Source organism: Halictus rubicundus, chromosome 10, assembly GCF_050948215.1.
Source record: "Halictus rubicundus isolate RS-2024b chromosome 10, iyHalRubi1_principal, whole genome shotgun sequence".
NCBI classification, from domain to species: domain Eukaryota; kingdom Metazoa; phylum Arthropoda; class Insecta; order Hymenoptera; family Halictidae; genus Halictus; species Halictus rubicundus.
In genome coordinates this window covers 9,078,909-9,104,550 of record NC_135158.1, presented here as the reverse complement: position 1 = coordinate 9,104,550, position 25,642 = coordinate 9,078,909, and the positions used below count along the sequence as shown (strand labels likewise).

General features: G+C 41.1%; 1 protein-coding gene across 2 annotated transcripts in view; it reads left to right on the top strand.

Annotated features, from left to right (window-relative positions):
- Mub (poly(rC)-binding protein mub) overlaps positions 1-25,642 on the top strand; it is a 237,973-nt gene that overhangs the window by 42,783 nt on the left and 169,548 nt on the right. The window contains exon 1 of one of the 2 annotated variants that reach the window (XM_076794398.1): positions 9,767-10,069. The exons of the other annotated variant lie outside the window; for it this stretch is intronic. The gene's annotated coding sequence lies outside the window, so the exon portion shown is untranslated. Of the gene's footprint in view, positions 1-9,766; positions 10,070-25,642 lie in introns of those variants that run through there. 2 annotated transcript variants of the gene reach the window in all.

The following is a 25,642-nucleotide window of genomic DNA, read 5'->3' as shown; positions in this document are numbered from 1 at the left end:
AGCGCCAGAAAAGTTGTGCTGCAATCATTTATTTTATTTCGAATATACGGAAAATAAATGAGACATTTTGTAAAAATAAATCAAGGATATCGGAGAGGTACTATTATAACCTTATAATTAGACTGCGGATTTTTATGCGAAATCAAAGTTATCCGCATCAATTTGCCGAGACAGAGACGCGACGTAGACATTTATTTCTTCTCGGAATAATTATGAGCCGATTTAAAATAATACGACAGCACTTCTAAAATTCTTTAAATATTTCTTTTCAGTTAACTCGTAACTAAATTATAATTTTCCTCTTATACTTACACTTCAGAATTTCTGAATGCAGATCGAAGCGGTACATGGGATTTATATATTTTCAAATAACTGAAGAGAAAATTTTATTTCTTCTCGGAATAATTGTGAGCCGATTCAAAATAATACAACAGCACTTCTAAAATTCTTTAAATATTTTTTTTCAGTTAACTCGTAACTAAATTATAATTTTCCTCTTATACTTACACTTCAGAATTTCTGAACGCAGATCGAAGCGGTAGATGAGATTTATATATTTTCAAATAACTGAAGAGGAAAAATTATTTCTTCTCGGAATAATTGTGAGCCGATTCAAAATAATACAACAGCACTTCTAAAATTCTTTAAATATTTTTTTTCAGTTAACTCGTAACTAAATTATAATTTTCCTCTTATACTTACACTTCAGAATTTCTGAATGCAGATCGAAGCGGTACATGAGATTTATGTATTTTTAAATAACTTAAATAAATAACAAGTCGACCGAACGTCTCATTTATGTAGCATTGTCCAGCAGTTTCCAGTTGATCGGCACGAACAGTGGCGGGCGAACACTGACAGGACACACTCGAAATGTCTTGGATCGATCGAAATTTCGCCGGCACTTGTCGACTTCCGGCTTCGAACAAAGAGGGGCAGCGGAACAGCTGGTAACTCGACGGGAGTGCAATGTCCCTTAAAAACGGGACGAGCCGACCGGTTTCCGTGGATGCGAAGTAAATGTTCCTCCGCTGGTAAATAACGAGCGTTGGATTTCTTCGGTCCGCGGGTGTTCCGACGGAGCAATTTGTAAACTAAAAGTATCGATCGATTTTCCCGGAGCCGGCTCTCCCGGCCCGCTCTTCGAGGACTTCTCGTCTGGCGGCTTTAACCTCGCGGTTAATAAGGACTTCATTAAGTTAGCGTAATCCGAGACGAGGAGAACTCGGGCGAGACGAGTGAGATTGCACAGATTTCGTGGATTATATCACGAGATTGGCTAAGCGGCCGGCCAGGTAATCGTGGGCAAATTTGTGGAAAACTTGACATTACAAATTGGAAATAAGAAGAACGACATTACCCCGACGGAGCCATCTTAAAAATTAATCCGCGGTTAGGCGTGGCCCGGATTAACCATGTCAATCTGCTTCCCGGAAACGATGGATCTTTTTAACGTTTGATCGGGAATTAAGCGTGCGATTACACCAATTTTTTTTCAATGTCCAATTTTGAAGAATCTCAAGTTTAGATTTTAGAAAATTCCAAAAAGCGATATCTTTTTAATTCAAGCAATTTTTCCACGAATGACAGAGTTTCTTAAAAAGTCTACACTTTACCTTCCAGTTTGAGGATACAACAAACTCTTCAGACATTTCATTTTTCCTCAGATGTGCCAATAAAATTAGAATTAGACCGCAGATCATTATACGAAACAAAAAATTTATTTCGCCTCTTCATCATTTTAGTAAATTGTAAATGCTGTAACAAGCCATAGTATAACATCTCATCTGACTTTGCACGAACTTCATGTCAATAACCAAAAAATTGTCTACGATATTCAATGACGTCTCGCGGGTTAACTTAATCTGTGATCATCTTCGGATATAAAGATCTACAATAATGTTATTAACAAAAATATTAAATTGGTTCCAAAAAGAAATTGGTTATTGACGCCAAGGTTAACAATTTTAGCTTGTATTGTTCAGTTCATGAATCAGTCAATAAACTTGTACATACTCTCCGGACACCTTCTCCGCCTAACAACAAAGAAATGTAGCAACAATTACCACAGTTCCAATCGTTTCTTATCACCGTTCGTGCGCAACGTCCGGATCCCGTGCAATAAAAGCCGTTGAGAACCGAGTAGAGCCGCGTGGACGTCGGTTGGGAAAAAATCTGGAAAGAATAAGCGACGGTACTTCCCGGTTCTTATGGCGTCGATTTGCGCGGAAACCTTTTCAGAATCGAGCCACTCGAGGGCTCTGTATCGCGATCGAAGACGGAAATGGTTTTCCGTCCTCCTGTCCCGTATATATCCCCATAACGTGCTGCCAACGCCGACAATGCTGTCGGCGTCTGGTACGGCCTGTTGGCGGAGTGTCAGTGCGAAGCACTCCACCGGCCTTAATTGCCGTAGACTCCCTACTAATTAGTTTACATTACACTCTCCCGTACCCTCTAGGTCCTGGCCGGTCGCTCTCTATCCGCGTGTTTCCTCCGATATTACGAGAGGCTCTTTAATGTTGAGCGTCTCGCCTGCGAATACACGTGTACGAGCGCCCCATGCGAACCGTACCTGTCGGCTTGGTACACGTGTGCGAACGTGCATGCGTCACGTGCCATGGGAGTCGCTGCCATGGCCACGTTTCAGAAATTGTGTCGCCTGATACTCTTGCCATCTTCGTACACGTGGTATTCGGACGTGGTACATGCTTCCTGGCGTCTTGATTCCTCGCCGGGAGGTGCAATGGCTGTCAAACATCCCTCTGTCAATCTTGATAATCAAAAATTTGGCACAGGTAGTTAATCGAACTCTTGGGACAGAATGTAAAATACACATAATTCTTATCACACTCATGAATTTTTACTGTGACCATATGGCTTCGAAATGGCCGAGCTCGAAATTGTAGGAAACTAGAATTGGAGAAATGGTCAAAATCTGTCAAAAATCCCTCAGTCAATCTTGATAATCAAAAATTTGACACAGGTAGTTAATTGAACTCTTGGGACAGAATGTAAAATAATTCTTATCACACTCATGAATTTTTACTGTGACCATATGGCTTCGAAATGGCCGAGCTCGAAATTGTAGGAAACTAGAATTGGAGAAACGGTCAAAATCTGTGAAAAATCCCTCTGTCAATCTTGATAATAAAAAATTTGGTATGGGTAGTTAATCGAACTCTTGCTACAGAATGTAGAACCATTTTTTTCACACTCATGAATTTTTACTGTGACCATATGGCTTCGAAGTGGCCCAGCTCGAAATTGTAGGAAACTAGAATTGGAGAAGTGATCAAAATCTGTTAAAAATCCTTCTGTCAAGCTCAACAGTCAGAAGAATAGTTTTTATTGTACACACATTCGTACGAATATCCAGCGGCAGCTTCTATTCTTCTGCTTGAGCGAAGACGCAAAGTTAAAGCAGATGATAGGGAGAAAGAGAGGGGAAAGAAAGTTCTAAATGGGACGTCCTCTGGGGTAACGAAGAAAAAGAAGCAGCGATCCAAAGAAAGTAAGAGCGTCCGATCGTCAGCCGGCGTGAAAATAAGGCACGAAATCGCGGGTGGATCGTGCGACGAGTGCTGGTTCTCTGGCAACAGGTGAGAGAACGAGCATCGGGAAACGGCACGTAACTTTTCGCGAGGTCGACTTTCGACAGACCTGAATATCGATGCTCGATCCGTGCCGTAATGTCGCCCTGGGACCGCGAAAAACTTTCTCGCCTCGTCACTCGAAACGCAACTTCGCCGACCATTTTTTCCACGGTTCGGTCGTTCGTCGGAACGGGCACCGATTTTACGCTGCCCGGAATGAAACGTCGGTAAATAATTGCCGAAATCGTGATACTGGATGCTGAGTCTACGCAGAGCAGGAGGAATTACGTCTTCTTTTTCGACGCCCCGTTTTCGAGAAAAGCGAGCTTGGAAATCATAATAGTACAATTGAAATAGTTTCTTGTCTTGATGCACTTCGATCCTGCTGGCGTCCATTAGCAAACGATTTATGCCAAGCAATCACTTGTGTCCTCAGTATCATTTTTAAATCGCTCGCGTGAGCTATGCAACATTTCCATTAATTTTAAAAAGCATTACAAAGATTTGAGATTATTTTTAGTTCGTTCAAACTATTGAGAGAAGCTATTCGTTTCATGCAATTAATACTGAAAATGTTTGCATAAAAGTTTCCGCGGTCCGGTAGTTAGATTGTACAATGTAAAATCTAGTAAATGTTCGACTGACTTTTGTACCAGAAAACAAAACCACCATGGTTGTGATATGTTAGCTGGAAACTCGATCGAATGATTTTCTGCCGTGCTAAATGCCCGCGCAAATTGACGCTAATAGCGCGATCATTCTTTGAGCAATGGCCGCGCGGCGTATTAGTAGCTGAAGACGAAATTTATTGGACGTGAAGCGGTGTGACTTGTTGATTAAAATAGGAGCGGGGCATTCCGATTCGCGTGAACCGTGAAGGAATGTGCATAGAAGTCGGCAGAAGTAATATACTTAGAGCTTTGATAGTGGCAACGCGGGCTGTAGGTTAGAGCATTTTCGAACTTGCGGGACGGGACGATTTATGTAGTAGGTGTTGGATATTTTCGATGAAATTTGTTCCACTGTGTTTGTTCGCCATTAGATTTGCGTCGCGAACAATTTAACCTGTTTCACTGACCCAGTTCGACTGTCAATAGACACGATGTTTGTCAGCGTTATGTTGTTTGATTTAGCTGCGTTCGTTATCGCGAGTTGATTTTATATTTCACGCAAAGGAAAATAAATTAATTGTGTGTACCATGTGGCACAGAGATACGTGAACATATGTTGAACTGCATAAATTGAAAGGAAAAACAGAGCTTATTGATTTTGTGGATTAATTAAATAAACGTGGACATACTTTCAAAAGTTGCCTAGTTTTAAGCAATAAATTAATCAAGTGCATGTCTTTTTCATATTTCGTGAGAGGATACGTTGCATTTAATAGAATGTTATAATTAAAGATACCTGTAAGAGCGCGTAAAGTTAAAGCTGTACTTTATAAGGGGAGCTATAGTTTTAGCTTGCTAATTCGTCTCGGGAGATTCCAATAGAAGCAAAACATTGCAGCTGAGATTCATGAGAACGTTAATTACTCTAATGAAGAATACTTTCGGCTAACAATAACTTGGCACGTTTATGCTTGCTTTCTAACGGTGAAATATACAATCTCTGCTGCTCTAACAAAATTATGAACGGTACGTAAGTACAACTGCAGGGATTTCCCGGCATACAATTTTACTCTCAGTCGGCAGATAAACCTTAAAAATTATGCGACCTTCACATATTTATTTTTCAAATTATCGTTTCTTTATTGCAGTTTAATTAATTTCTTAAAGAGAAGCGACAAGCATATTCGTACGCGACCATTTCGAATCGTCGGCCATATTGAGTATAACGTTTGTAACAGGACGTACGCAAAAAGAATTGCAAATATAATACATAACTAGAAAACATTCATTGGAATATATACGCATTAGTTCCTCCAGTGGCCAAATCAATATTTTATTTGGTTTAATTAGTTTGTCAAACAAAATTGTAAAGTCGGAAGCCCGGATAGCCTGAAGGCGGCCATCTTGAATCACCTGCGACGTCGACCGTGTATAAAGTGTTTCGCAGAATGTACCTAAGCGAAGACAGTTTAAAATTGAGAAACGTTATAAACGTTATAATTTCACTTCTTCCTTTTAATATTGCATATAGCAAATATGGAGCACTAGCCGCCGCCATCTTGAATCGTCCGTGGTATCAAGTGGAGAGTCTATTAGAAGATGTATCTGAAGGAAAACTGCTTTGAAATTCAGAAAATTGAAATTATAAATTACCACAAGCTGCACATATTAATTTATCCAACTTATGGTAGCGCTACCGTCTGATTTGGTTCGGTAGCTTTCCGAAAGAAAAATATGTGGCATCCGAACGCAAGCATCTCGGGACACGCGCGATATCACGTACGAAGTTTGTTGCTCCGTATGGTTCTTCGCATAAAGTAAACGTTTAACGGGGAAACACCGGTATTATTAAGCCGGCCAAAGACAGAGTTGGGGGGCATCCTCGAGATTGAGATAGATACGGGATTTATGCGGTGCTTCCGTTTCGGCCACCGCGGAACTTCTTACTTCCGCTCGAGCAGCCAGCAAATATTCCTCGGTCTCTTTGCTCCTCGCAGCCCCGCCGGAATAATCCGTCAAGGCTACTTTCAGCCGGGGTAAAAATGCAAAGTAAAGCATCTCCGGAGGGCCGGAATATTTCTCCGGTAACTCCGAAAACTACACGGCCACCGGTGTATCTCCTCCATCATCTCGGATAACGGCGGCCCGTCGCAGAAGCATCCTCCCCGCGTCCTGATCTCTCTCTCGGCTCTTTCCGGGCGCGATTGTCTCATTCTTTTTTTTTTTTTTCTGCACATCTTCGTACGCGGATCTCCGTGCAGCGTCGATGCTTAAGCGAAAGTTTGAACTTCGGTGAAAGTTGCAGCTTCCGGAAATGCTCCTCGCACAAAGATTATTAATTTTCATTCCGATTTCTTTTCCGTCGCATTGCTCGTTGTTCCGCTTCACCGGCGGTGTTCTATGTATCTTGCGCCGACTACCGAAACCGTGAAAGGAAGCTCACGGATCCTGGAAACGCCTGCTACCTCACCTGTTGCAACCTCTGTGTTGATCTTAATCGGGAGTCCGCTAGCCAAAGTTCAGAGGTAGCGTAATCTTTCCACGGCGCCCAGCCCACGGGAAACGACGGATAGTGCGGATAGTACGCGGATTTATCGGTCGCCCCTTTTCGAAATAATTCCAGCCACGGTAATATCCGCGGTCCTCGCATTTACGTCCGTTTCATGTCGCGCTGTGTTTCATCTTTGCGTCCTGGACGCTGATCTAATCCCGCGTCCGCAGCAAATTGAAGCTCTTACGCCGCGGAGCTTCGGCGTATCTTCTCCACCGTGTATCTCTTCATCGTAGTGCATGAATATTTGCGGTGGCGAACGCGACCTAAAGGGAATATTATTAGTACTTACGAGCATTTCCGCCCGGTTCCATTTGACGGTTTTGCTTTCTTCAGCGGTTAAAGTTGAGAATTGTTGAATAAACGTTGAGGCGATTTTACCGTGGATGATTTTATGGCGTATATGCCAAAAATGAGTAAGCGAAATTTAAAGCAGTCGACAGGCTAAAAGAATGTGAAAATATCGATGCGTCAGCTTCAATTAATTAAGATCATCAAATAAGAACGAAGGGGCTATTCGCGATACTGTTTCACACAATTTATGCAGACTATTTTTATTTCGCTTGAAGATCCGCAGTCTAGTTATTAAAAAGTCGATCGAACATCGTATTATCCGCACGTTCATTAAAGCATTCATCCTCTCGATAATCTTCCGTTTTTATACACGACGCTTTATTGTGCTTGTAATTCGATAAACCCTTTCGCTAAGAATGTGGGCTTTTATTTATAATTATCGAGCGGTCACTTGTGATATTTCGATAGAAGATCTTGGATCTTCTGTTCAATATTTTTTGCCACTTCATGGTCGTACTATGCTCGTATAAATTCAAGAAAAAACTTGGTGTACGATTTTTTCAGTTTTATGGAACAGAAGCCTTTAACAAATTCGGTCGACCAAAATTCTCATGGTTTACCTTCTGACACTATAAGTTTGGTTGTGCTTTCATTCGGAGCTCAGTGAAATGAATAATAAAAATCTGTAATACGATAAACTGTATTACTCGAATAATAAACTGTACAGTCAAACCTGTTTTTGTGCGGTCCTTTTCTATGCGAATTTTATTTTGTGCGGTTTTCATCACTTAACAGCCTCGTAATGTTCTCATGACAAGAAGAAGCGCGTTTTGGACTACGACGAGTAGTATTGAATCACGTGCATTTTGAAAATTTCTCCATGTTTAAAATGAGAAATTAAAGTTTTTTTACTGCTTCCATGTGTAATTTATTTATTTTGTTTGGAAAGCACTTTCTCGCTATTTTGTGAATCGTTGACATTTTATCTAAGTGAGACTTTTTTGTCCCTCTCCAACGCATAAAAAAATTTTCTTTAATATGTTGTTAAAAACGATTTGTTATAGCTATTTATGAAGTTTCTGAATATTTTTTTCGTGCGATTTCTTTTATGTGGTCCCTATCTACCGCACAAAAACAGGTTTGACTGTATTACTTTCTGTTAACACATTCGCGACCGCCCACGTGAATTCACGTCATTTTAAATTCTATTCCTGATTGCCGCTGACGTGAATTCAAGTCCTGCAATTTTTGTTTCTGAATGCGGCAACATCGGGCGCATTAATGGGATTGGATTTCAATTTAAATGATTAATTAATTTAATAAATTAATTAATCCTTGCAACCAGCTTCAGAATTTAATTATTTTCGCCGGTACTCGGTATTAGAAACGGAAAAATTTGCCGGGCGCGAATGTGTCAACCAGTGAAGCGCGTTTGACGTGTATACACGTCATCCAAAATTCTATCGCGGTGCGGTTAACGTTAATGAATTGTTAATTTCTTATCGCATAAAAATGTTATTCTTTCTCATTTTGTTTTCCTTTTTTTGTAAAATTTATAATAGCGGCATTTGCCCTGCATTCGACGTATACAGGATGTCCCACGTAACAGTTTTCACGATTTTTTAAGTACTTGCTATAATCTGACAAAAAATATTTTCAACAAAAGTTGATCAGTTGTCGATTGGCTATATACTGCAATGGGTTTTTTATGGGGTCATTTACAGTCAATAGTTTATGCTTTTCCAATACAAAATAAGGAACATTTAAAGCAGCGAATCCGTACAGCATGCGAAGAACTTCGCTAAGACAGTATCGTAAGAGCAACCAATGCAAATTTACTACGAAGAACGGAATTGTGCCTACAACAAAACGGATTTCAATTCGAACATTAGATGTGACTTTTTTACGAAATCGTTTGCGTTCATTTAGTCAAGGTTTCTTAATTGAATGTAATTTTGAGTCTTAATAGTAAACACAAGTTACTATCGCCCATTTAAGCAGATTATCATGTTTTGTAGAAATTTCCATTTCTTCGCCTTCAAGGTCATCCCAAGGTCATGGTATGCTAGGTCGTTGAATTCGTCTTGACACGGGCTATAATACTGTTAAGTCAAAAATACTTGAAAACTAAATACGTGAAAACTGTTACGTGGGACGCCCTGTATATTCGTCATTGCTTGATTTTAATTCCACGCCGTGAGGGATTTTTCAAAATCCACAGTTAACTGGTTAAAAAGAAATTGCTCGTCTTCGATACCGCCGATCAGGCGTAGCTGCCCGGAAATGCGAAAACCCGAAACATGCAGCGCCGATCGCGCAGGCTTTCAAATCGTGAAATACTTCGTGCATTGTTTACGCAGTCTAATCGTGACCCGGATCGTTCGCGTGCTGGCGCAGCTCATCGCGTGCATCGGTGCGTGAAACGCACATGTGCTCTCGGCAGTCGATGAAAGTTTCGCGGGCAAATCGCGGTTGCATCGCGTTGCATTGTGTACAGGGCCGGCGCTGCGCTGGCACGCGAAACTTCTGGTTATCGGGTTTCAAATCCCGCGCCACTCGGAGCCTCCAACCCTCCCGGCCTCTGCGACGTTCGAGTTTCCCTCCCGTTTCTCTGTACTCGATCGCCGATTCGCCGGATCGTTCGGCGCACATGACGCGTCGGCTGCGCGCGGCAGGATGCGCAGGAAGCGTGCTTGTGTACGCGCCCGCGGACAGTGTCGCGCCAGCCCCCGGCCCTGCTACACCACGTACCATCATCCAGGTCCAGAACCTACACCTGTTCTTTCTCTCTCTCTCTCTCTCTTTCTCTTCTCTTTTACCACCGACCGACCTAACCCAATCGACCCATCCACCGACACCGCAACCTGGCCAACCTGTTCGATCGCCACGTTGTCGTCGAGTCAAAAAGTCGATCAACCAGTGTTACAACAACCTCACCGTCGCCCGCGGTCGCCGTCAACGTCGTAGTGCTGCTCCTCGACGTTCAACCCTCCGACACGCTGGATTAATCTTCACCGGCAAGTCCATTAGTCTCTTTCTGTTAGAACTCTGTTGTTTACTCTCGTCCCAATCGATCTTTCACCGTTCTTCGATCAGCTTTGTTGACGTTCGCCGATCGAATTTGCGCGCGCGCGCCGATCCAGGTGCCATTGATTCGAACCCGGTCACGTGACTGGCCGTGCGACCATTCGGTTCACGACAATTTCGTTAAATACGTTCCGATTTTTATCACGCCGTGTCGAACCGACGCTCGAGACTCATTTTTACGAGTTTTCGCCGTTTCCGAGCCGGCGGCCATTTGAGGTTAGGTTTTTCACTCGGTTTCGTAAACAAGACGCGGTCACGTGTTTCCGAGGGGTCGCGGATTTTTCGGGCAACACGGCGTACACGTGCATCCTGGCGTGCTGCGATTAATTGATGGGCCTGCGCACGCTTATCGCGAGAGACTTCGCTACGCGAATCCAACAGCGTGAGTTTATCAGCGGATTCCACGTGCCTGGGAGGCACCCCATGCATATATAACACCTTTTACGTTTTTCGCGTCGTTATGAATTTTAATGGCGCCGCAGCTGCGCTTTTTTTGAGAGATTCCCTCGCGGGACCAAGCTTTCACTGCGCTCGCGGTGAAAGTGGCCGATAAAGTTTATTTGCCACTTCCGTGGAGCGTAATTCTTCGGACGTAAAAACTGTTTGTAGTTTTTACTTGGCGGTCGACGAAGGTTTGTCGATCTTTTCCACTGATTTCATTGACTGATTGACCACCGCACTTGTTCACTTTTAGAATGCTTGACTTGTGTGTTAGGTTGCGATTAGATTGGCTCTGCGTTTGAATTAGGTCCCGTTACAGAAGACAAGCATGCAATGGCGCTGTTGACAAAATTTTATCGAATTTAAGCTCAAGTATAATTTTTCTGTATTTATCGCCCGATGAGCACTCTTTTATCGAGTTTCGAAACTTGTATTGTTTTTTATTCTAGTTTTGCCGTTTTTTTTTTAGAATTTTAATTAGGTAAATAGTTCTTTTGGCACAGATTTTTGATTTTTTTTTAACAAGTTTACATAATCAATTTTCGTTTTTCTTATCGTGAGTAATGTAGTTCAAGGTCGAAATGTTATCGTGTTAAGTCGTTCTTTAAGTACAAAGTATTTTACCGAAGAACGTCGATGTACTTTTGGTGTTACGTTGATAATTGTACGCTCTTCTAACTGAGAATTATGCCGGTGAAAAATATCGTTTTCATATGAAATCGGGATTTACAGTTTTAGTAGCAGGAGAGGAACGATATCAACTTTCATCGGATATTATTTTTGGTGAACCGTTTGTCATGTCTCCAACGAAAACAACTAGTACATTTTAAGTTTCAATGTTGCATGACTCACAGCCGCGTATTTACACAATGACAAACTCGCTTATACAGGGTAAGGGACCCATTTACTGTAGCTATATTTATTAGAAAAGTCATGTTAAATTTTTTTTTTTAATATTCAAAAATATAGTAAAAAATACTGTACGATAAGAAATCCACAGATTATTCTAACAAGGTGATCAAGATGGTACTAATTGTTCTAACGGCCCTAAGACGCAAAGATATATAAATCTGTATCGTTAACGAATACGAGCGGCATTGCACAAGAGAAAATGTTTTCAATTATTGGCGAATGCTTCAGTAATTTTCGAGATAAGTAGAATTCGAAAGTCGTTCGTCACAATGTCGAACGCCTTCGATAAAAGGTACCGCGTCGAAGAAGACTCGATAGTAGTTTGTCTCTCGAACGAAGAGGGACAGGAAAACGACGGGACTTACCCTGGGAATGGCGCGAAACGTTTAATCGCGTCTCTCTCGTTTTCTCACGGGTTTTTCTTTTCTGGAGGACACTCGTAATTACAAAAGTTGCCGCGTTAAAGCTCGTTCGACCGTGCGTTGCGTCGACGTCACGCAACTTTCTCCCTTCTCACCGGGAAACGAAATGTATCGCGGCCGTGACTTTTAAAAAAATACCCTGGCTCAACAACGTTAAAACTTTCGTTGCACAATGTCTCTCTCTCTCTCTTTCGCTCTCTTTGTCGTCGCTGTTTTAAGATTTCCTCGTAACAATGCACACATAATTTAGCCGGTAAGTGGCTCCTAAAAGTCTCGGAGGAATGCTGAGCGCCTTGTCAAAGAGAAATGATTCACCGTGCAAAAATAAGCTGAAAATTGTATAGCAGAATTTGCTCGCACAGTGCCTCCTTTTCGAAGAAATTGAATATGAAAGGTTCATGGACGTGTATGGGTTTTTCTTTTAAACAGAAGACACCGATTTGTTTATTGAAGTTTTATTTGGGATGTGTATCGAGCCAACTTCATATTTTTTGTAGGTTAAATGATTTTTTAACTGGCACTTTAGGTTGCGTTATTGTGGAGGAGCTGTTTCATTCTTTTGCAGCCGGTTAAGTAGCATTGGCCTGTTATGGCCAGACGCGCGTGAACCCAGTAACAGTGGCACTCGATAATTCTTGACAGGTTTTCGAAGATTATGTGGACTGGGCACGATTTACTTATTTTTAGAAGAAAGTCTACATTGTTGATATATGTATAAATAATTTTTCCACTATTTGAAGCACCTATTTTACAGACATTTATCATTCTACAGTTCTATATAGGGAAAATGTAGTTTCTTCCTGTTGAGACATATTTATAATGATTATTATTACATCCAAACAAACGAAGATACTTGCAAACAAGTAGTAGATAGACTACAACATTATACAATATTAATATAGAAGTATTGTATTAAAAGTAAATGTGAAACATTTTTAGCTAGACGAACGAAAATTGAAATCTAATTAAACGATCATTTTAATTAAATACAAACCAAACACTTGAATGAAACTGCATAAAGATGGCCCAAAAAAATTTGATTACGTCAACTGTAGGATATTGCAAATTTGAACTTCTACGGACCACTTAAAACTCTCAATTGGATCCATAAAATTAAATTTTCCTCGGAGTAACTTCATTAAAAAAATACATATTTCTAAAGTACCTATTGGACTTGTTAATTTATTGCATTTTCACGGTAGCTTGATTAAAACGAAATGAACAGGTACACATAAAATAGAACCTTGGATTCCTCTCTTAAAATTAATAACAAAATTCAGCGAGACTAACGATATTACGCGAGTTTAATTTTTATTTTATAAGAGGGCCGAGCGTAAATTTCATTGCACGCCTACATTGTGGAGGGTTGAAAAACCGCATGGCCCACGTAGGAGAAGTCAGTCGAGCGTAGAGTAATCCAACTAAAAATGAACTGTAGGGGGGGATCGAAATCTTCCGCCCTTCCGGTTTCCTTTAACGATCACTTTTTCGCATTCGGGTGACCGTAACTGCGAAAGTTATGGCGTCGCGGTCCTCGGCTTGGACGGTCGTTGCACGTTGATCGCGTTTTTGATGGGATAGTGTGCACAGAAGCTTGGCGAACCTTCCGAACAACCACGCTAACCTAGGTATTTATAAACCGCGTAAACTACTGGCCGAACGTTGCCTCGTGCATTAAGACTAACTTATGCTCGGAGGGCACGTACTTTGTAAACAGTATCTTCACCAAATCGACAACACGGTGTCGGTTTCCCGTACGTAAAACGTGCACGACATCCAAACGAACTTTATTAGCATCGATGTAAAATTTCGTACGTACATTCACGCATAAAAATCATTCGATATAAAATACGAGCTAGACAGCACTACCGCTAAGAACAATTTGCCCGTACTCTAAGACACAATAGAGTGTTCGCATACCTTGTAAAATATTTACACAACACTCTTACCCATTTTAATCGCAGACGCTAAAAATTGTGCCGTTCTAGGACGGTCAACATTTACAAAACGCTTACGGGGTTTTATTCATCCGTATTTTCATTCATTCTGAAAAATGAAACCGGTATTTCCGGACCATCGCGCGCCTCTTACGAAACGTATTTAACGTTTCTAAAATATTTACGGTTATTATTCAACACGTATCCGTTCTCGGCGCTGAATGCCCTGCTGTTGGATACTTTCGCGTGGCAGCGTAACTCTTTCGAGTAAACAATAACTCCTTGCAGTTTCCGAACAATGACGGCCGGGGCTTTTCGTGTCTCGGGGAATGTTTAAACGTGTTTAACACTGCATGACATTCTTTGTTTGCCGAGTTGAACGCCGAGGTTGGGAACGGGGCCCGAGTCATGGACGAGTTAGCCGGGAATTTCGTTCGCCGAGTTGACGCACGGCTGCATATAAAGTTTCATATTTGCACTTCGTTACAAGGCGAATCCGAAACAATGGGCCGCAACGACCACGCCAGCTCCTGGTTCGTCTACGCGTAGGCATATAATAATAATAATAATAATGACGACGAGATTTTTATCGACGCCCGAAAAGAAGGGGGGCGACCCGGCGTTAATTAAGCGTGCGACCGCAGTTGAACAAACCTTTCGATTCGGGCGTTGTTTAACGTTCGATTGGCGCGGCGAAATTCATCGAAAGAAGTGTTTTCACGCGGCTGAGAATGGAATCCAATATTTGCGATTGATCGGATCAACGCGGATATTATGTTTGACGGGACGCGTGGCGCGCGACGATCAATCTTTTCGTCGGAAAACGTGTTAATTTTCCGCTTTCGAGCGATTCGGTTATTCTCGGTTTATCGGTACGGTAACTTCGAATTGCAAATTCCAAGTCAAATCTTAGACAAATTGATTTTGCGTTGACCAAAACACAATTTTTATTCCGCCAGCTTGCCTCGTATTACGCCAGTTTCTGGGAGGCGATCATTAACACTAGAACTACCGAACCAGTCAAAATCACTGGTCCCTAATTTTTTACAGTTGCTGAAATTACAAAAATGTTTTCATCCGAAATCTTCGAATCAACTTACTCATTGAAGCACATGTTACAACAAAAGTTGTGCGAAGTCTGAATGGATACAGTCTTGTCACAAAGCAATATACATCAGTCGCATTTGTTGCTCGGTAGCTCTGGTGTTAAACAATTACTGTTCTACACCTTTCGACTGACTTGTGTACGATCTACATTGGTCCTTTGTGGCTGCTATCCGAATTTCGACCTCGTCCAACGCCGTACCAAAATGGCCGAAGTCATCAAATAAAATTGAACAATCGACGGTGCTGTTACTTTGAGATTATATTGTTTCTACAAATGAAACTGTGGATTCGCAAGGCGAGTTTCCTGACCGGCCTAATATTTCGCGAGCCCTGAGCGAGACTTACTTTCGCGAACCAACCAACGTGTTCTCTCTCTCTCCCTCTCTCTCCCTCTCTCAGTTTAAAGGCGCACGGGAATGCGCTCGCTCGGCGTATACTTGTTTGTTCCGGCAAATATTATCGTTAGGGGGACTATTATTACATCTAGACAACAAGCGCGACACAGCTTCGTCGGACTTGGAGCACTGGCTCCGCTAATAACTCGCGCGCACGGTGAAAATAGACGAGATGGTTAGAGAGAAGTAGATACCGCGCGGCCGCTCCGCTTCGGAGCGGATTGCGGCCCGCTTGGATACTCGCGAGCTGTCCGAGGCTTTACCCGTGAGTAAATCAGGCTTCGTACACTCCAACGTACCGTTGTCAACGCAAACAAGATGCTAGGCAACATCAGAGACGAGAATGACACCCCCGAAAAATATTAGGTTTCCATTATCCGCGCGCGCGCACGCGCCTGCGTCCGCGCTGGTCCTCCGAAGCAGCTGCGCGAAAGATCATGCTGGTTTCACCGAATTTTGATTCACCACACTGAAATTTATTTTATCTTATTATTTATTTATGTTACCATAAGAATTTGCAGCATTTTTTTCTTTTGAGCAAAAATTGATCCCACTTTTCCACCTGTTATCATGTCGTAAAAATATCTTTGAGGAGAAGTAACCCCGCTTTGCGAAAGTACAAGCTGCAAACATTAAAAGAAAATAAGTCCAGATTTATTAGGTTTTTGCGAAATCGTCGCAGTCGGAAATGCACATTGTGTGAACGAAAGTTCTATTCGAGAGTATGAACTATGAATACGAGCGGGTACAGGGAGATTTATTTTCGTGGTTCTCGGAGGATCATTTTTGGAGGATCCTGTAGAGCTCCGAAAACTCGTTGACGACTCTATTACTAGAAACTCGATCTGAAAGCAAGAGTCTCTCTCTGCCGGCGAATCTTGGATCCTGAAGATATCCAGAATATCTTTGATCGCAATCTCCGCGGGACCAAAGAGACTCTATAGACTCTAATGCAACGTGTTCGCCTAAGAGCCGCCTCTCGAGAGTATAAGCGACAACTATTGAAGAGCGAGATGTTATAAAGCTGCTTTCAGGTCAGTGTCTACCGCTGAATCCTCTGCTAGAGCAACTCTCGGGAGTAAAACTTGAAAGTCCTCGCATGCGTTTCTGCCGCTCTTAGTGCGCCGTTACCGCGGATGTTTATGCGTTTACGCTATTTTCCCATGTACCAAAAAGTGCATTCTGCACTGAACATATCAATTTTCGGACCTGTATTTCATTGAACGCGTACTTTGTGGAATACATTTTTAGAATTGCGGTACTGAGTACCATTTTCTATCTTGTCCACGAATAAAAATTCAGGCATATTTAAAAAAAGAAAAACAATTATAAACGTCCACAGTTTATTTATCTGGGAAGCAAGACATTTATCAAATTTTGTAAAAATTGTACAAAACCAAGAGGATAAAATTCTATTGAGGTTTAACCCTTTGCATTTATTTTCCTTCTATATATTTTTCTTTCATGTTGTACCTACGAAAATGGTGGAATTTACTCGACAATACTGAAATTTTTAGTAATTTGTTAAATCCAAACAAATTTAATAATGTAAAAAGTATTTTGAATAATGATATAGCAATTTTTGGTGGCGCCTTATAGTCGCCAATCGAGTGCTAAGGGTTAAACTAGAAATTAGTTGATAATAAAATACACTTTTCCGGAAATTTTCATTCCGTTGTCCGTAGTTAAATAGTACCGTATATTTAGTATATAAAATTGACTGTGTATAATTGAATTGCGTGCTTTTTTTAAACATGGCAATATTTAAAAAATTAAAGCTTTCTCATATCTTCCTGAAAAATGCTCGTAGACGTATGTGGAGGTTCTTAAAAATTGTTGAGATCAATATAGAAGGTATTTTCAATTGTTCCAATGATCGGCGAGTAGCGAAAAGTTTCGCCCGGGCAAGATCGAAGAATCTTTAGAGTGCAGCCAGTGATTCGTAGTTAGTGGAGGAAGGTAGCATGTTCGCTTGTTCTCGATGAAACGTTTAATAAGAATTGGAACTCCAGGGGGAGCCATAAAAGGAGTGTTCTTGACAGATCGGGTTATTGCTTGCCAGCGTAGATTTAATGAGGATGCTTGCTACTGCTTTCATACACGGCGCGGACCCGTCTCTTCTTTGTCTACGAAGAGAAGACCGTGGACGAGATCGATTACCGTGCTTCCCTTTGTACTTCATTCGGGGCGGCAGCAACGTTGCGAAATGTTTCGCAACGTTATTCAAATTTATGGAGGGCAAATATTATTTTCTTTTTTTCGTTTTATTCCGAGGTTGTAAGCCTCGCGACACAAATGACTCTCGCACCGTTTCCTTGGAACTCAATTTCCGCTGTGATAAATCACCACAGAGTCTGTGTAGTGTAATAGGAGCTGCATTGATTTACCTCTGGATCGTATAGATTTGCATAAATTATTTTACAATTTCTTGCCGGGCGGACGCTGTAATTAAAACAAATATTTCAAACTCAAGCATACAAAGTTAACGAAATGATGCCCATTTCGTGCATGCTAGAATAACGCACATAATCGTCTGCTTAATTCGTAAATTTAGTGAATGTCTAACACTGATTCATTAAAGACCGAACAAGTTTCTTGTAATATTCGATCAAGCCAAACTTTAGAATTTTATGTTTATTTTCATACAACTTTACAAACACTAGAAAAATACTTTCATACTGAAGCTGAAGACTTTTCTCCATTGGGATATACAAGATATAATAAACATTGTTTTACACTATCTTACTTTGTGCAATGAAACTCAAGTGTCTATCTCTCTTTTAACAATTTCAATGAATTCAAAATAATGCATCGATACTGTCAAATTCTTTTAATCTCGCAATCTGTTTCATTAATTTGGGGACTAGCGAAACTTTGCAGAAACAGTTTTGCCGAGTAATTTATTTGCGATTCTTTTTGTCATTCCCGGGTCGATCGGTGCCACCCTCGACAGTATCATTTTTCCATGGGGCCGGGAAAAACAGGGGAAAGTGTTTCCACCGATCTTCGGCGGGAAGTTATTCGATTTTAGGGTTAGAATATTAAAATGGGAACGTCTCCGGGCACAGGAGAGCTCTGTTCCGTTTTTCTTCCAGGCCGTTTTTCTCGTTCCTCGGGGGCGTTGCGTTAATATTGCAGATGACCCACGGGAAAGGACGGAGAACCAGTCGAACTAGAGGACGAAGGAGAAAACGACGAGGACAGCACGGCCGTTCGACGCGAAACCGTGATCCACTTCGTGCCGTGTTGCATTTCGTTGACTTCGACTACTGATACGCCCCGGCTACATTTTTTACTTGCTCCGTGAAATGTTCCACTCCTTTTGAATTTCTCTATGACGAATTAATTGCAGATTTCCATCGTTCAATCTCGCGTCTTGCAAAACGTTAGTCGTTTTCGTAAAGATAAAGCAGCAGAAATGAACTGTGTATTTGTTTTAGTTTTACTTGATTGTGAAACGTTTAATTAGATATTTCTGAGAAATAGTATGTGTTAGTACTTTATTTTATTACATTCTCTTTTTTTTTTTCATCGAGTACCTTATTTTACGAATTTGTTATTATTAATGGGCACGTGAAAATATAAGCAATTATACATTCTTTAAATTAATGTATAGTAGTAATTCAGTGTAATACTATTGGTCGACACTTCTTTTACAATCTCTTGGAAAACAACAAGCGCGCGTACATTGCCGGTTTACTTGTTCTTCATTTAATAATGAGCAAAGAGGATCGATATATTTGCTATATCCGTTCGCCTACATTCTCTTAAAAAATAACAGTACATGGACAACGGTGACTCATGTCTTCTGCGCTTAATAATGTCTGAACGAAATCGATATATTTACCGTATCGATTGCCAGACGTACACGCAGTCAACTGGAACTGGTCACGAACGATTTGCCCATTGATTTTCCATAAATTATAAAAATATCGAGCAAATTTTAAACGAGAATTGATTCCTATCTTGTTTCACCTAATTCTGAACTCTATTTCCGTAAAAAAAAAAAGAAAAAAGTAGCAACAGGGATTACAGAAAAAAAGCATTGCAATAAAGAATATAATTTGAGACTTTGAAGGAGTAATAAATATTTAATTTTCATCTCTGTTTCAGTGCTCCTACTTTTAAATAGAATAAAAAATTAAAAAAATGAGTTTCCCGATTTCGATGCTTCTGCTTTATAGGGGCTAACAAGACTATTGTTTTAAGTTACAAAAGAGCAATAAACGACGGGATAAAGAACAAACGAATCAGTTTTTAATAGTGATTTCTATATGGCACCACATGCACGTGGACGCTAATATCTAACTTCGAGGCATGTTTCGGCGTTTCTGTTTTTGTTTCTATCGATCCCCCATACATCAACAGAGAACGGAGCTAGTAATGGTGTTCCCATTTAAATGGACCGGCCCGAGATACTATTGAATAATCGTCGCTTAAATTCACTGTTTTACTCTCGCGCACGATTATTTTCTCTGCTCCTCTGGTGTATCGTCCGTATATTTGCTGTCCCGCTTTTGTTTACGTTCCCAGCGTTCGTACGGGAGCGTTTTACATACATTTCGGTGTTCATAATGTTACGTTTTGGATCGCAATATGTTTGATACGGTCCCGTTGCTGTTTCGCTTTCTCTGCACCTCTGGGATGCATATTGCATTAAACATCAGAGACGCGAGAAGGGAGCACTGGGCTTTTAAATATTAAAGAGCTCCGCGCAGCTAGAGAAGAATCAACGATGGGGAATTTCGTGCGGCCGATTCCGCGAGCGTGCGAAATTTAATTTATTATAATGCACCACGTTTTATTGTATTCCATTATCCTGTTTTATCTTCTTACGTTATTTCGGCCTCTATTACAATACCCGTTCGAATGAATCGCTGGTAGTGTCTGGTTTAATTTAAATAAATACCAGTGCACAATAATTGCAATATTGCTGTCGTCGTAAACAGCACTCAAACGATTACGTGTGCACATAGTTTCCCATTGTATCCACCGATTATTACAATTTGGTAGCTTTCAATTAAATTTTCAATGTCTTCTCAACATTTTCCTGAAATTTTCATACTTTCAAATTACAAATTTTCTAATCTTTAAATCTTCATGCTTTCAAATCTTAGAATTTCTAAAATTTTCCAGATTTTTAAAACTTAAAATTTCCAAACTTTCAAATCATCAAATTTTCAAGCTTCCAAATGCTCAAATTTTAAAGGTTCCAAATGCTCAAATTTTAAAGCTTCTATATCTTCCAGTTTTGAAGCTTCCAAATCTTCAAATTTTAAAGCTTCCAAATTTTCAAATTTTAAAGCTTCCATATTTTCAAATTTTAAAGATTCCATATTTTCAAATTTTAAAGCTTTCAAACAGTCAATTTTTAAGCTTCCAAATGCACAAATTTTCAGTCTTCCAAATCTTCAAATTTTCAAGCTTGTGCAGGCTTGCTTCAAATCGGTCGAAGCTTTCGGATCTCCAAATTTTAAAGTCTAAATTTCCAGATAAAAAAATTATTAATACTATGCGAGTCATGAAAAGTATATTTTAGTGGTGATTGTGCGAGGACTAATTGAGAATGAAAATCAGACACACCTGATTACTTAGTTACACATCTGAACATAATTTTATTCGGAAGTATTAATCGTTGAATTTATTCTAGAACATCAATGACACCTCGGCATTTAATATCTACATACTAAATCGTTCCGGAAATTAAACCAAAGGCGTTTGATATTTGATGAATTGGACAACCGGAATCATTTCGCGAAAGCAGACAAATTGTGCAGCAATTCTCGACAACAGCATTTTCAGCGGAGATTCTAAAAACGAATCCGCGTGACGTGACATGATGGAACTGTCTGAAATTCATGAAATTCGATATTCGTAAAACGGTAGTGAGCGTGTGAAATTTATATTCGCACAGATTTTTCTTCGATTCGATAGAATTGATTTCGGGGCTCTATATAGCTTTCAAAAACGAGGACAAAGGGTCAAAGAGCGTCCAAATATAAATCTGTAATTAATGGACCGCACAGCATGACAGCATTCTCAGTTGTCATGAAATTTCTCAATGAAATTAAGCAGCTGACAGCGGAGCTAGCATCTCGTGTTTACTAAGAAAACAGTGTTCCGTGTGGTGTACAATATCATCTTCACACCTATAATATCCCCACAACTGTATTACGTTTATTAATACGTGCGGACATTGTACTAAGTCAAAAGATTAATTAGACTCTCTTCGTCTAGCCAGTTGATTAAATTTCTCTTCCATCTGTTTCATTCGATTACGTGCATTTTAATAAAAAAAATGTGCACCTTGCAACACTTTGCTGTAAGACCATATCCGGCTTGTTATGATGATTTCGATGTTGTTTATTGTTTCTAACTAGCATTTTTCTAGAAAAATTTTTACAAACGCCGAACAATCCGCAGAATTTTCTGAAGAGTCTTCCGCTTTTTTCGGCACAGTCCCTTAGGAGAGTTCGGCGCGTAGGATCGCAAGTTTGTCCGGCGGGGTGTCCTGGTTAATGGCGTCCCTTCCGGAAACGGTTTCTCTGATTGTGCAGGGTTTCGTTAGCGTCGGCTCGCGAAAACTGCATCCGTGCTTCTTCATCAAGTTGCAATTACAGTCTCGCAGGCGCGGCGCACAGGGACGCGGAGAGAGCCACCCCTCGGACCTTTCATCCGCTTTGCTCTTGCTTTGTCTTTGAAGAAACTGGTCCCCCTCGTCCAGCTTTCTCCCGGGCGCAACCCTAGCCGTCGTGTTATCTCGGGCCGTTGACGGTGTGCGTCGAAACTTTTGTTCCAGTTTACATGCTCGCCCGGCGAGCATTCGCCGAGCATTCGCCGGGCGAAAGAAGAAGACTGCCGCGCTGAATGCTACCGGGAGGGACAGAGGGCTCGAAGGGGAATGGGAGGGTGTTTGTCGCTATGTGTTTGTCGGGAGAAGAGGCGTCGTTAGTGCCGGGGGCGCGATTCCGCTATCTCTGTCAGTCCGTTTGTCCGTCAGAAGCACGCGAGAACGCGGAAAGAAAAGCGGCGACGCGTGTACAGGCTGTTTCAGACGACTCGGCCGGTTAATAAAGCTTTCAAACGGGGAAGCGAGCGAGTTTTGACGAACGGTTTCAACCGGCCTGCAACACGACGAGACGTTTGTGTGCGCGCGCTTTTTTTCGCGGGCTAGCTGTGCACGCTCTGCTGGATCTGGGTTAAGTTTAGCTTACGGTTAGGCTGCCGATGCTTAGGCGCTCTCTCTCTCTCTCTCTTTCTCTCTGGCTCTCCAGATTTTGCGCGAATGGGTCTGGATTAGATCTGGGTTAAGTTTGATTTCGAGCTAGGATAGATACGAGACTGGTTCAGCTTTGTGGAGCTAGGTCTGGGTTAGATCCGGGCTGAGTTCAATTTAAACCTGGTTCGGTAGGGCCCATAAGGCATGGATCCACTAGCCAACTAAGTTTATGAGGGGACATAAGGATTTTTAAAAACCGTTTTCTTTCCCTTTATTGAGATAGCTACTGAGATGTTCAAGAAAATGTACCTTTCATCCCCTAATTTTGAGAGTTGTTGCCACTCTTTTAACATAGATGATTGAAAAAATATTTTAAAACGGGGGATGCACATTTCATCCCCCAACTTTGAGGGCTGTTTGCTACTCGTTTGACAATTTCCAAGAAAATTGCTACGGGTCCAATATTACTAATGTGTCTCGTCGTGCCTTCTTCTATGTAAGCCGAATCATGCTACGACATTGTAAGTTTGCAGATATTTGCTGTGATATTGGAACCGTTTTTTCCCAAAATTGAGTATGTGAAAACTTGGCAAGACTTAGCTTAGCTTAGCTTGCTAGTGTATCCAGGTCTTCGGACCAGGTCTGGCTTCAATTTGGAACATTGCGTATTATGAATGATTAATAGACGCTGGACCTTTGTGCAAATATATAGATTTTAGTGAGCTAATTCATAGAGAATAAAGTTCAAATTCCTCGGCTCAAAAATGGTTCTGTCTGGAAGAACAGTTCTGGGTGAAAGAACATGATCTGATGATAGTGTTTCAGACAATTTTCCATCCATTTTTATTGAAGAATAGTTCGAATTACGTCGAATACGCAGACTAGTGATTAGAGTTTCAATGTCCGAGGCTCAGGTACTATTGAATTAGCATTTTGCACCGATCCTTGTTTTAACGCGAGCTCTGCAATTAGCTTTACTAGCGATTCCTCATTGGTGAACCGATGGGTTGCTTATATAGCATGAATTTTCTAGGTAGTTAAAAGTTTGATCCACTTTAATGAGGTTTTTATTCCTTTGAAACTTTATGGAACTCTGGGATAGAGTAAATAAATTTCTGTTTGATCGCAGTTTCTTCAAGATCATTTATAAAATCCTGCAGTGCCGGTGAAATTGTGCTGAACTGGCTATAAAGCACGTTTAGAGGATCTGGATGAAGTTGTATGAACGTATAATACGAAAAGTGCTGATAGATAAAAAAAGCGAAATTATTACGAAGAATAGTGATTTTACAGAAAAATTAGTATACGGCGCAGAGCCAAAATTTCCGTATTTGTATCTGAGTTTAAAAAAGAAGTGATGCTCAGGTATTCAAGCCTGACGTGTCCTTTGAATTGCAATCGATAACGTGTCTGACCAATGTTAGCCATTTCTACTTACACTCTGACCATATTATTTTGTATCAAGACTATCACGTAGACACAAAAGTACTTACGTATCGATTATATGATTCTCTGTATACTAATGATCAAATAATATCGTCGAGCTAAATAATGCTAATTATCAACAATGTACAATTTCAGACAATTCTGCTAACTGAATATCTTTAGAATTCACACAAGTCTGTCGTTAAAATAACGATACCACGACACGATCATTATTTCGACATAAATTATTCCATCAGGATGTTCGTCTAATTTTATTCGCGAAAAATGACCGCTGCTCTCGGGAACTATGTGATTGCGAATTAACTGAATTGCTAGCCTTTGTGTATCAGTGAATATAAATTAACAGCCACTGGCAGCGGCGCCTGATTCCTCGTCCAAGAGTGAATTACTGGCAGAGATTTCATAGATCGTTCGGAACGAAGCAACCTTGTCAGTGCGCGGATTAATTTGCCCAGGAAAAATACTCTGGGCTGTTCCCGTTCCCCGACAGTGTTTAAAATAGTGTGCGATATATTCGCATTGGAAAAGGAACAAACATTCTAAAATTATTTTCCAGAAAATCCCACACACTCTGCACAATTTCTGAGAGCTTCATAAAAAAAATCGACACACACTATATACACTCTCCCAGCCTTATCCATAAATTTTAAAGATAACAGAAAAGAAAAGAGACACTTTCTGGAGATTATGGATTTAAGATAAAAATGGCTAGCAAATGGTAAAGACATTTGAAGAGTCAGAAAATCTGGTTATCTTCGGCTCGTTAGAATCATTGGAAATGAAATGAAAGTTTCGGTGGATCCTGCGTCTTGGAATTAACGCAGACGATATTCATTTTGCGACACCGGATGGGGGATAGAATAAAATCGTCGTTCGGGCATTGTTGAAGGTAAACACGTGAACGGGCAGAATTCACGAGGCGGAATGAACATTGCAAACGACTGGGCTTCGTGGTTTCGCGTTGGTGCGCGCCTCGAGCCGCGACACTCGAGTGACTCTTTGCAAAAAGGGAGACATCGGTGGCCGCCACGATGGCCTCCCGTCTCGGTTTAATATTTCCAGCAGAGCGATTTCGAAAACGGCGAATACAGCGAGCGGCGATTCTCCGCGTTCTTTCGCGAACGACACGGGCGAATGTGTACAATTGATTTTCTCGGGACGGTGGCGCGGAGAGACGCCCCGGGACCGATTTTCGGAAAAAGAAGGAAGCGATATGGAACGGAATGAGAACGCACCGATCCGATTTCGATACGATTTCTATTCTATCCGCGGGAACTCGCCGGATCGGAATTCCACCGGCGAATTCCTTCATGGTTTCTGTACATCTCTCACGGGTTTGTCAATAGCAAACGCTTCCCTCCCTCCACCCCGCGCTGTCTCGACTGGTTCGGGATCGATCGATCGATCGATTACCGAGGACTTATCCCATGGCTTTCTCTTGTAAATTGAAAATTGAAACGACGGATAAATGGAGTCGGGGATCATGGTTTATTCAGTTCGGGGATCAATGAACCCTTCAATGTTCGTATTGTAGCAATATTTTCCACAGAATTGTATTCAAAGTGTTTCAGATGAAACGCCTGTTAAAGAGATTGTTCTAGCAGTAGTTTTTTAGACGATATTT